At 39.2% G+C, this 13,418-nt stretch overlaps 1 protein-coding gene and 1 pseudogene across 3 annotated transcripts in view; both read left to right on the top strand.

Annotated features, from left to right (window-relative positions):
* Positions 1-13,418, top strand: part of Gtf2f2 (general transcription factor IIF subunit 2) — a 149,877-nt gene that overhangs the window by 86,077 nt on the left and 50,382 nt on the right. The window lies entirely within an intron of this gene.
* LOC104871239 lies at positions 7,688-8,981 on the top strand (annotated as a pseudogene).

Raw genomic sequence — 13,418 nt, 5'->3', positions numbered from 1 at the left:
ACACACACACACACACACACACACACACACACACACACACACACACACACACACACACACAGAGGATTATCCAAAGAATCTGTTTACTGACATGACATTGTATTGCGGAAAGGAGTAGAAATGTAATAATGAATGTAACCGGAAAGGCAGATCAGATGTAGGTGACATTAAAGTAGAAATGTTTGAGAACAGAATTGGCAAGTCTGTACTGGAGATATTCTATACCTAGATATTTCACACATATGTGCTCAGAATTTTTTAGGTACACTCATGACTGCCTTTTCCTTAATGACATCCAAGTTTTTGATCATCTGACTCTTGTCTCACTTTTTGGCTTTCATTTTCAGTTCTTCCCCTTTATGTCTACATATAGTTCTGTCATACTTCAAGTTGTTAGCCCAGATATGCCAGGCAGTTTCCTGTCTTATATCTTTTTTAAGTACATGCTATATTTTCGTCCAGGAGTACCTTATTTATCTTCTGCTGAGATCCTCCTGAGCCATTAAAACCAATTCAGGGGTCACTTGGTCCCATTTCCCACCACAGTTAGAATCTGCCATTTCTCCTTTCTATATTCCCACATGGGTTTTTATTTTTCTTTAAGAATGTATAAACATGTCTTATGTTTTCTATCACTTAAGAAGTACATAGTTACATCTTCTATAAGACTGTAAATATTGGGCTGAGGATTTAGCTCAGTGGCACCACACCTGCCTCCCAAACACAAGGTCCTGAGTTTAATCCCTGGTACTGCCCACAAAAAAGATTATAAGCATCATAAGAGTAGAGATTTTGAATTTTATTTCTCTTCCTTCTTTCATTCCTACTCTCCCTCCCTCCTTTTTCATATTTTCAGTATGTGATGTCATGTAGTATGAATAAAAAAAAATCCAAAAATATTTGTTTTGTTGAAATGGATTGAAGTAGAAAAGAGATAACAAAAGTACATACAGAAACATGGGAATTATTGGCATTCAGCTTCTGTAATTTTTTTTTTTCTCAGAGCTACAGTCAACCTAGACTTTGAGCTTCAGTTTTGCACATGGGTGTATGTGTGTGCACACATGCACACCCATGTGCTGTACCTTGTTTTGGCAAGGAGAACAGGACTGCAAAACAAATATAGAAACATTTCACCAAAAATACAAAGTATAGTATATTGTAAAATTAATAGATACCAATAAAAAAATGTATTTAAAAATAAATTAAAAACTAAAAGCGGGTTGGTGATGGCTTAATAGAGCACTTGTCTAGCATGTTTGAGGCTGACCAGGCTCAATACTCAACACTGCAAACAAACAAAGTAGAAAAAGAAAAAATATATACATGTATATAAAATAGTCTTCTATTTACAGAGGACTGTAAGAGTAAGCCCTTTCATCAGAGACATTTTTTTCTTGACATGTCTGTTTCTAAATTTAATCAGTGACAAATGGCATCTGAGGTATTCTTTTAGTTACATAAATTGCTCTATACAAAGAGTAATATTTATAAATAATGCTCTTTAAGAACAATCGATCTTATTTTAGTGGATATTTAATTTTAGAAATAAATTCTCTGTTATTAAATTTTGGTTAACCAAATATAAGTTTGTAAGATTTTGTCATTCATTTAGATAAAGATGGAAATTAAATACATAATAACTAGTATTACAGTAAACTCAAGAAATATATAAACCATTTAATTGATGAAATTCAAGTATTGTATACCTAGATTGTACCAATAACCTCAATAAAAAGAAATTCAAGCCAAAAAAGAAATGGTGATGCTGTAATTTTTTCTTTCATCACATAATAAAAATCTTTCAGGGATCCGTTTACTACCAAGAAAAATCCAAAAAGCGTAAGAAAATAAAAAAATGACTGTTTTAGTCCTAAAATTCTAACAGTCCAACTTTCCGTATGGTGCTAAAAATGTTCCATTGCTCTATTACACTATTTCTATTTGGCATTAATTTGAATTGATCTGAATGTTTTATTAGGAAAGAATTATTTTGAGTTGGCAAATATATTTGATAGGTTATATCTGATGTGTTCATTAAAATTAACCCTATTTGAGTTGTTTTATTAAGTGTAACACTTCAGCCTCTTGAATTTGTCCTTCATCTTAGAATAAGTTATATGATTATTTGTACTTGTTTTACTTTAATAATTCTTATAAAAGGGGATCATCCTAATGTATTTTCTTATAGGACAGTCATAGCATTAAGAAAATACATGACTTGAAATTCTGCATGTTTGTCACCAATTGATCTAAACATATGTGCCTCAAAAGTGTCCCCCCCACACACATACACACTCACACATCAGGGATCGAACTCAGGACTTTGTGCTTTCCAGGCAGCCGAAGCACCACTGAGCTAAATCCCCAGCCCCCCAGTTTTTTAAATATTTTTATTTTGTGTGTTTTCTGCAAAAACAGAAAAAACTCCTAAGGAAACCTTTTCCTTGTGAGAACTTGTAGAGCAGTGAATACTTGAAAAATATGAACCTCTTTGCTGTGCTAAGACAGCAGACAGTGGGAACAAGTTGTGATGCCCCTAACCTGGGGTAGGGTTACCATGCTGAACCTGCCTCAAACCTTAATGTTGTATAGGTGGGTGGTAAAAGATGTCTTAGGCAATCTTGCTGCAACTAATTTTTGTTCTATATTAGAATGATTGCCTTTTATGTATGTTTCTTTTTATTTAGAAAAGCATTGCAAGGTAAATTAGAAATAAGGTCACCATATAGTTTATTACTGTTTAAGCAGGATATTTTGATAATGAAAGTAGACACTAGCCAGGGAAGCTGCCACATGGAGAAAACAGAACAGAAACCTGTGGGCTTCCCAGTTAAGTACAGTATGGGATTATAGCCATCTTGTGATATTTGAAATGATTTTGTATAGCTATTGAATTAATATATTTGAGTGAGTTAGTATGCTTTTATCTATAAGTATATAAAAAAAAAATGATTCCTTGCAAATTGGTTTAAAAGTAAATCCAGGGCCAGAGATTTAGCTCAGTGGTGCCACCATCTGCCTTGTAAGCACAAGGACCCAAGTTCCATCCCCAGTGCCAAAAAAAAAAAAAAAAGTAAATCCATTCCCTCACATAATGAATCCAGTGTTGTGGGCTTTAGCCTAGCCTTTGTCTAGAACTTCACATTGTACCTGTGTTTATCATTTTCTTGGGTCTGTATTTCTCTGGCTTGATTATCCAAGGCTGTGTTTTCTCCAGGTAGCAAGGTAGCGGACTACAGATTCCTGCCTCTTTATTCATGTGGCTCCCTAAAAGTAAAAAGTCCTTTTCTTCAGCCAGCCATAAACAGAACTCTACTTTCTTCTGTGGGCCAGTGTGAATTCTGTCTATCCTTGCACAAGTAAATATGTTAATTAAGATGGGATTACATGGACTGGTTAAGGGTGCACCTGTAGAAAGGTTTTGGCAGTAAGGCCAATCCCCTCTAAAGCAGGTGTCTGCTGCTCAGAGAAGTGAAGTGGATGGTGGGGAGACTGTCATAAGGTCCGTGCAAATCTGTTCTACGAAAAAACACCTTATGCATAGAGGAAGCATTCTTCAGAGACAGTCATACCTTGATTACTACTTCCCTTTCGGTAAGATCATTTTATTTGTAAAGAGAGTCAAGAAGTTGCTTTTAATAGAAAGCAATTTTGGATCTACAAAGATGTCTTAATAATAGGGTCAGGTAGCTAAAGGGTTGCACTCTGGAATCAGACTGCCCAAGTTCAAAGACTACCTTCCCACTACTGGAAATATGCTCTCTGGCAAAGCATATAACCTTTCTGTGCCTTTACTTCCTTATCTATAAAATAGGATAAAGGTATTTATCCCGATGCTGTGATAAAGGTTACATAATATTCTGAATTAAGGTATCTGGCACAGAGTTTGTGTTCAGTGTATGTTAACTGTTAGTCAGCACAGTTACCTGTGTGAGAACTCCTGTTCTGCAAATACACCCAACCCCATCCAGTTGGTCTTAATTCTCACAATAGGGAAGTAATACATAGGACACTATTACATACTTTTCTTGAGGAAGATAATTTAATCAAGTTTAAGTTGAAACTAGATCAGAAAGAGAACTAGAGCTTAGAGAAGAAATCTGAAGATTTTGATATAGAGTCCATGATAATAATCCTCTTCAAAAGAAAAATCTTGAAAGAATAGCATTACTTAGATATTCTCCAGATTCAGATGTGGGAACAGCTTTAACTATCTTCTCATCAACTCTGTTTTCTAACCTCAAGTTGCTATCATTAGTTGCATGTGTATGTCAGAAACTCATCTGTGTCTGTATTTATAAATCTCCTGTTGGATATTTACAGCCTTTCTGAAAAGTGTAAAACAGTATTTGTAAACATTCTTATTATCCTCTTCTGCACTGATACTGTTGCTGGTGACTTGCCTGAGATACTCAAGCTTATAATTTTTAAATGTGAGGTTATAAGTTTTTTTTTTAATTAAAGATTGTTTTTGAAAGGCCAGGGAACAGAAGTCATCTGAAGAGGTAAGAAGAGGAAAGAAGGCAAGAAGGCTCTCTCTGCCATAAGGGTTCCCCTGCTCTCTCAGTCTTTTCCCTCACACTGCCCTTTTTAATTACTCACTTATAAATAAAGGATGGCATGAACAACTGGATGTCTTCATTCAAATACATTAATTTATAATACAAAAATGATTTTAAATAGCTATAACAAAATTGCAAAAATACTCATAGGCTAAAACTGCCACAGAAAGAATAGGCGAGGTATTTTACCCAAAATATTGTAAAAGATTAAAACGGGTCCTCATAGAGAATACTGTTAGGTACAAGGAAGACTCCATAGGGAGACTCAAGGGTGGAGGCTCCCTTTCCTCGGTGCCTCTCCCTCAGCCGTTGTGCTGGACTCTGCTCTGGGAACTTAAATTTTGTGATGAAATAAGGATTTCCAAATGAGTATAAAAGCTATTGGAAAATTATATTTAAAAATTAAAGCACTGGCATGAACAACAAAGAATATTTATAACCTTTCCTTCTTTCAAGTACTCTGAAAATATAATTTGGGCTAGGAGGAGAGGAGGGGTATTTTCCAAATTTTGCTGCATCCTGAACATCTCTGTCTTCACTGGAATTCTTTACATCTTCTGCCTACTTTCTGTGTTCCTTGTGCAGTAGTTTTCCTGAGATAGCCAATTGTTTTCCAGATCCTGGCCTCTTATTCTGCTGCCATCCCAACTCAAGTGTGCACTATATCAACACTGCTCTCTTTGGCTCTGCTCCTAGTTCATTCTTTGTTTTCATGTCTTGCTTTATGTGGTGCTCATTATTTGCTTTCTGTTAGCCAAGCTCCTATTCTTTCCTTCAGATGCAACTCAAATGTCAAATCCCCTCAACCATTTCTCTGCACACAGGACAAGCAGTATCTCCACCGAGCTTCTGATATACTTTTTTCTAGTAAATCTCTAATTATATTTTGCTGTTTGTTTTACTTTTATTATTTTTGTCTGCCTCTATGAGATTGTGAGCTTACTGAGGTTCGGGACTATATTTTCATTGTTCGGACAGCTTTCTGGTCTGTGAGCACTGCAAAGACCAGCATTTTAAAGGATATAGAGTTATACCTTTACTAATGAATCTCCACAATTGATACACTATTTTAAAAATTCACTTAGCTTTGTTTAAGATTAAAATTATTAAGTCCTAGGCAACAGTATTGGTATGTGGTAGCATTTCTACAAAGCTTTGCAGCTTTGTAGGATAAAAATACTTTAGTACACAATTTCTCTTTGTTCACTCACAGTTGCAAATCAAGAGAGCTAACCTGAGACAAAACTGTGAAGTATGGAGAGTTTGTCTTTGTTATCTGGCCATCTCCTTTTTTCACTTTTTTCCCATAGCAGTGTCTGTCTTTAGGCATCTACTTTTTATCCTAGGCTGACTCTTTTTATTCTCTTGATACTGAATACATTTTAAGAATAATGGGCATAAGTCAGACGAGGCAATTGATTTTAAACCTCTTATTACTAAGTGTGAAATTAAAGCCATTACATTATTTGTATAAGATACTTGAGTAGGCAGGTGGGAAAGAAAGAGAAGCTATTGAAATTATACCATTCATAGGTTGGCCCCAAATACAAAATTGAGTAGTGGTCTTAGTTTCCTAGAGGATTTGTCGCTGGGACAACCATGTTTGCTACAGTCAAATGGACAGGTCTAGACTAGATATGCTTGTAGGAGATCTGTTTTGAGGATTTAAAACTGACCATTAAAGGCTACAGTCATGCTCAAATTTCTTAAATGGAACCAGGGTCATTATTAGGTAGTCTGTATATTGTACAAATTAGACGAGTTTCTCTTTCCTCAAGTGTTTTTACTTTTGTGTGTTAGGTCATTATGGTAATTTGTAGATTTTGTTAAGTAAGACATTACTGCCACCGTCCAGAAAACAGTATTTGATATGAATCTTTGCCTTTTGAGAATGTTACTGGGTTTGGGGGGTGGTGGGGTCTCCTTATGGAGGTGGTGTCTAGATTCTTTTGGTCCTGAGCAAAGAATTTCAAGATAAGCACAAATGGTAGTAAAGTTTTATTTAAGGTAGGAGAAGGAACAGGCTGTGCAGAGTGAGTTTCAGCCAAGAAAAGGAGAAAAGAAATACATCCTACAGTGTAAGGGTGGGGCAACATATAAGTAGAGGACACAGGCAAAAATTCAGTGGCAACTGTGCTGTTTCTATCACCCAGTCCTCAGGCTGAGGCCAGGTCAAGGCCATGATTTTAAAAGACTGCTGGAGTTCTCCCAAGAAGTCCACCTACAGGGCCTTGGGAATTGTTCTGCACATGTGTCCTGGAATTTTGTGGCTAACAGATCACAACTACTTGCCCAGCCAGTTTTGCCATGCCCTCATTTTCTGTCTCAAATGTTCACCATTGTGTACTGCAGAACAGGCAAACCTGAGAAGGATCTCTGCTCTACATTTTGCTGCAGGCCTGTTTATGCATCCTATTTTATAAATTTTCTTAAAATTTAGTTTGTTTGTCCTGGCAGTTGTAGTCATTGAAATTTTCAGCCCTTGGTCTATGATTCCCTAAAAGCATTCATTTCAAGTTAAGGAAATGTTCTTTTGTTACAGAAAAAGGGTCCCGTTTAGTACATTGAATCAGCAGGCTTCTAAACAGCCTGACCTTGTTCAGTGATGTTAATAAAGTCAGTGTGTGTCTCTCTGTATATATACTGGTGATTAAATCCAGTGCCCTCACACTAAGCTGCATACCTACCCCACTCCTTTAAATTTTGAGGTGAGTTCTTACTCGGTTGCTAAATTAACCCAAGTTGGGCTTGTGCCCAGCCTCAGCCTCCTAGAATACTGAGGTTACAGGTGTGTACCACCACTCCCCGCTGTCAATCAAGCTTTTAACTTACTATTAGGAAGAATTAATTTAGATTTGCGATGAGCTGTATTTGTTATAAGACATGACTCATATGCATAAACATATACTATAATGCTTGAAACTAATGTAGTTGTCATAGTATATACAGTATGTTGTAAAGAAAGCTTGAGTATGTAGAGCAGTCTTTTGGCTTAAAAGGGGACAAAGAGATGGTTTTTAAAATTTAAGAAAGACAGTAGGCTTAGGCCGCCGCACCTTGTGTAGCTCCTATCTCGCGCTGTCACCTACCGCCACTGTCTAGTTATCTGTTGACTGCCACATATGGACTCCCAAAGATCTCCAAAGGAAATTGTCCTTATTACAGGAAGAGGTGGCTACTTTGGTTTCCAAACCTTCTGTTTTCAAGGCAGGCGGTGGCACCACTGACTGAGCTAAATCCCCAGCCCCTGAAATTTGAATAAGACTTATAAAGGAGGCAGGAAGACTTGGCTGTGCTCTGAGCCAGAAGGGAGTCTGTGTGATTCTGTTTGACGCTAGAAGCCCTGCTCAGACCATCCCTCAAGGAATCAAATTTCTACGTGGAGACATCTGCCACCTTTCTGATGTGCAGAGAGCCTTGCAGGACTCGGACATCTCGTGTGTGTTCCACATTGCCTCTTACAGCATGTTGGAACGGGAGCAACGGAACCAAAACCTGATCAAGGAAGTCAACGTGGGTGGCACCGACAATGTCCTACAGGCCTGCTTCAGGAGAGGGGCTCCTAGACCGGTGTATATAAGCACATTGTCATCTTTGGAGGCCAAGTCTTCAGAAATGGAGATGAGTCCCTGCCTTAACTGCCGCTTCACCTGCACCCTGATCACTCACTACTCTAGGGCCAGATCTGTTGCAGAGAAGAAGGTGCTGGAGGCAAATGGTTCTATCCTGGAAATGGGAGATGATGTCTTAAGAACCTGCACTCTGAGGCTGGCTGGCATCCATAGGCCTGGAGAGCAAAGGCACCTTCCCATGATAGTGAGCTATATCAAGAGGGGCCTATTCAGGTCTGTGTACGGTGACCCCAGCAGCCTGGTCCAGTTTGTCCATGTGGATAAACTTGGTACAGGCACACAGTCTAGCCTCAGAGGCCCTGAAGGCTGAGAAGGGCCACACTGCCTTGGGGTGGGGCAGCCCTGCTTCATCTCAGGTGGAGGACTGGTGAACAGCTTTGAGCTCTTCTGACCTTTGATTGAGGTCCTTGGCTACAAGTTCCCATCCACCCGCCTGCCACTCACCCTGATCTACTGCTTTGCCCTCCTGACAGAAACGTCCCTCTCCATCCTAAGTGGACTCTACAACTTCCAGCCCTTCCTCACCCACACTGAAGTTTATAAAACTGATGTCACACATTACTTCAGCCTAGAGAAAGCCAAGAAAGAGCTTGGTTATGAGCCTCAGACGTTTGACCTGCAGGAAGTAGCTGACTAGTTTAAAGCCCACCATCATGGCCGAAGTCCTGGAAATGGAGACTCAGAGTTTCTTCTTTGGAATGGGCTATTGATCTTACTCTTGGTTATATCAGTTTTCACCTGGCTACCACCTAACTGTGCTTCTGTCAGTGTGAAGGAAGAGTAGATATAAGTTTCTGATCATATTTGCTGGAAAGATTTTCAAGAACATAGATTTTAAAATATATATAGTGTAAGGCCAGAGATTGAGCCCAGTGGTTCTGCTTCCTGCTTCACAGACCAAGGTCCTGAGTTCGATCCCCAGTATCCCCCCGCAAATATATATATATATAGTGTTACCTGGTGCTACACTTTGACTCCATATTACTACTTAAGAATAAGTTCTTCAATTAAATTTTTATTTCTTGTTTTTTCCCAGCTGATCAGCTGATCCTGTTGGGAAAAAAGGAGAGACGCGTGTCTTGGTTACTTTTATTGTTGGGGACTAGGATACATAACTCAGATTTCACAGTATAGATGTTGGTATTATCTTGCCCCAGAAATAGGGAAGTGTGCAGAAAGCTGCATGCCCTTGGCTATGGGCCGAATGCTGATAAAATGGCACTCCTGAGGCAAGACAGCATCTGCTGAAGACAGTTGGCAGTATACAGGCATTTGGGTGTAGAAAAAAACCTGGTTCATCATTAACTTAATCCTTATCTACACATTCTCTATAGCTGCTGTTCCATGAAACTAGGGCTGCCTCTTCCCCTGTGTTTTTCACTAATAAAAGCAGGCCAACTTCATAGTTTTATTCGAGTCCATGTACTAGAAGCAGGTCTCCTCCCGATTCCCCTTTATATCTTTTGTTTTGTTTTGGTTTGGTTTGTTGTTGTTGTTGTTGTTGTTTTTGAGATAGTGTCTCACTATGTAGTTGAGACTGACCTGGAACTCACTATGTAGCTGAGGCTGGTCTCGAACTCACAGTGATCCTCCTGCCTCAGCCTCCCGAGTGCTGGGATTACAAGCGTGCACTACCACGCCCAGCCTCCCCTTTATATCTTGAAAAATAAAAATTTAAGAAAGACTTGCCATGCCTGCCAGGCAAGCACAAGGTCCTGAGTTTGATTCCCCATACCAAAACACAAACAAAAAAAATTTAAGAAAGACTGCCTAGAGGAGATCACTTGCAAAATGAAGGTCAGCCTGCATGGTAGATCATTCACTCTTAAAATCATTCATATTATATGACTTGAGCTCTTTTTAGTATACTTCTTAAGTGTGACATCTGAGGGGGGTGTACACCACACCATGCCAAGCCGCACCACTGCTCTGCTACAACATGCAGTTCCCGGCAATCCTAATGTTACACACAGTACATGAAAAACCACGTAGACACAGGTTTTATGTGAGCAAGGCTGGATTTATTCTGTCTGGGTGCAGACATTGTAAATGATAACAGCAGCTGGCTGGAGAAGTTCAGTTTTGGCGGGGTTTGAGGATGGGGTTACAGTCTTAAGGAATCTAGGTTGAATGTTTGCTGTCAAAGTTCCCAGGACAGTGAGGGCAGGTGTACAGATAATACTGGACTTTTCTACACTGGGGCGATGGTATGTACTGTCTTAAATTTGCTTATGGCCATTTATTCTGTTTGCTGAGGGCAGCATGGCCCTTGAGTGGTTTCCTGTTGTTTGTAGAGGGTGGCATCTTTGCTGAGAGGGTCCCACTCGGGTCAGACATGACATCTAAACTCAGCAACAGTAAGAGAACTAAAGAAGCAGTTTAAAATAAAAGATGATTTGTTTGAAGGTGAGAGAGAGAAATGGCAGATAGCTACTCTGGAAGAATAGGGAATATTCAAAGTGAAATACTCTTGGATTTCTTGTCTGCAGCTCCTTTTATTGAGCTCCTTGTCCCATGTAGGCTCCTGGAATCTGATTGGCTCTCTGGTTTCTCCTTCATCCTAACCTTGGATTTCTTCTGGCCATGACTCTCCCCTTGGGGGGGTGGAGCTTGTGGAAAGGTAGTTTAGGTTTAAGTAAAGGGGAAGTACACATGTTAATTGCACTTCCTAAAACCTTCCAGACAGTTTCGTTTTTGTCTTTGTAATTGCTAGAGTCTAGCTACAGAGGTAGAAGTTGCCTATTTATTTTAAATAAGGCTCAGTGAGGTGTTCATCCTATCTTTTTCCTACCTGTAGATCTCCCTGTCCCTAAAGTACGAAAGTTAAGTGATTTACCCAGGTTCATAATTTGTAAATGGGAAAGGTGGAATTTGAACTCAAATCTGGCTGATGAGTCGGAAAAGAGAAGGGAGCTTGTACTGTTTATTTACTTTCTTATATTAATATGAATCTTACTCTAAAGCCCCACAATTTAAGTTGGTCTCATTATTACTGATATGGGGTATATGATATTGGGATGATATAGGACCTCCAAATAATATAAGGGAAATATAACTCCTAACCTGTTAGATGTGCAATACACTGAGTTTGTGTGCTCTAGAATCAAAGAATAATTCTGGAACAGTGGAGGTTAAGAGTAGAAAATATTTATTGAGAGAAAGATAGCTTTGTCTAAGAAAGATGGAAGGGGACCCAGAAAGGGGACACTCCTTCTCAAGGGAGTTTTATAGAGCAAAACCATGAGGTGAGACAGGTATAAGGTGGGACAAAACTAGTCTAACTAATAAGATTACAAGTGTGGTTGCTTAGGTATTTTTATTATTATATTATTATTTTTGTTGTTTTGGTTTTGTTTTTGAGACAGGGTCTCACTATGTAGTTGAGACTGACCTGGAACTCACTATGTAACCCAGGCTGGTCTCAAACTCACAGCAATCCTCCTGCCTCAGCCTCCCAAGTACTGGGACTACAGGCGTGTGCCACCACGCCCAGTTTAGGTATTGATCCAGTAGAAAGTCACAAGGTGGGTATGAGGTGGGACAAAACTGTGGTCAACCAGTATGATTATGAGTACAGTCACTTAGGTAATATTCACTAAATGGAGGATCAAATGGGGGAAGCAAAGTCACCTAGCAAGTGTACAAGGAACGAAGAAGGAATTTCTGGGAAGGAATGGACTAGGGAGGTTTTGGTCTTCACCCAAGTTTATTAATGCCTATTTAGAATATCAGTTACTGCTGTTCATCCCTAGGGGAAGTATGGTGGTGTAGTCATTTCTCCTTGTCTTGAAGCCTGACCTTCAACCAATGGGCTGCAGCCACAGTTGTAATATGTTCTTAATCTTCTGCTTGGACTCTCTCGAGAGCCCAGCCCTGTCTGACTGCCTATCATATTTTAACTAACTTAGCTGTCTATAGTAGTACCATAGCTTTGTTACATTATGAAATAAATGTAATATTTATAGAATGTATATAAGATAGTTAACTTTTGTTGTTTCAAGTTTGGAAATTTCATCTAATTTTTGATACTGAAATTTAAAAATAAACTTTGATGTCATTAACTTAGTTGAATTCCAAAGGTGTATCTGTAGAATAGGGAAAACACTGAATGTGAAATCATGTTATATATCTATGCAGTTTTTTGATTGGTTGGATTTGTTATACTTAACTGAAAGATTATAGAGAATCACCACACTATGAACCAAATTAAAGTCCTTTTTATTGTCAGCCAGTGGTTGAGAGCAAGCTCACAGCTCACTCCAGCTTGACAAACTCTATTAAGTGGCTCTTCTAATTTGGGAGGGCACAGGGAGGGGGGAGCCAAGTGGAATTCCACAGGAGTAGAATTTTGCTGTCAGTGGGGGTCAGGAGAAGTTTCAAACAGTTTAGTTTAAACAAAATACCAAAAGGTTACTCCTGTTTACAAGGTTGTAAAGATAGCATAGTTGCAGACTTATAAAGGTACAGAGTATCCTGTTTACAGGGTTGTAAAGATAGCATATGGTTGCAGACTGCAAGATGCAGAGCTCTGTCATCCCTTAACTGAGGGGACTCCCAAGAGGGTAAGGTGGAGGCGACCACCCAGAATCACTGGACTTTACACTAATGAAGTTAGGTTGGCTATCACAAGTTCTGGTTTGTTAGTTTTCAGTACTGGAGATTGAACCCAGAATCTTCACATTGAGCAATAGCTAAAGTCCTTTAATTTTTTTTTTTTTAATTTTGAGACAGGGTCTTACTAAGTTGCTAAATTTCCCAGGCTACATTCTCAGACTTGCAGTCCTCCTGCCTCAGCCTCTCAGTGCTTGAATTATAGGTGCACCCAGCTCCCAATCTCCTTCCCCCATAAGCTATTAAAACATTTTTTAAGTTTCTATTTAGAGACAACTTCACTAATTTGCTAACTTGGCCAAACTGGACTGAAATTTATAATCCTCCTGCCTCAGCCTCCCAGAATTCTGCGTATTTTTATAAAATTTGTGTGAAATCTGGGATGCTTTAGGTAGTTTTGCTGTATTAGTATATGTGCCATTTCGAAGATTCACTTCTCTGTAATGTACCCCAGATACTACAATTGTCATATGGGCACCAGGCATGGTGGCGCGCACCTGTAATCCCAGCACTTGGGAGGCTGAGGCAGGAGGATCACTGTGAGTTCCAGACCAGCCTGGGTTACATAGTGAGTTCCTGGTCAGTTTCAACTACGTAGTGAGATCCTGTC

The sequence above is a fragment of the Fukomys damarensis genome, unplaced genomic scaffold, assembly GCF_012274545.1.
Source record: "Fukomys damarensis isolate Sample0158 unplaced genomic scaffold, DMR_v1.0_HiC HiC_scaffold_38, whole genome shotgun sequence".
NCBI lineage: Eukaryota > Metazoa > Chordata > Mammalia > Rodentia > Bathyergidae > Fukomys > Fukomys damarensis.
This window is presented reverse-complemented; position numbering and strand designations above follow the sequence as displayed.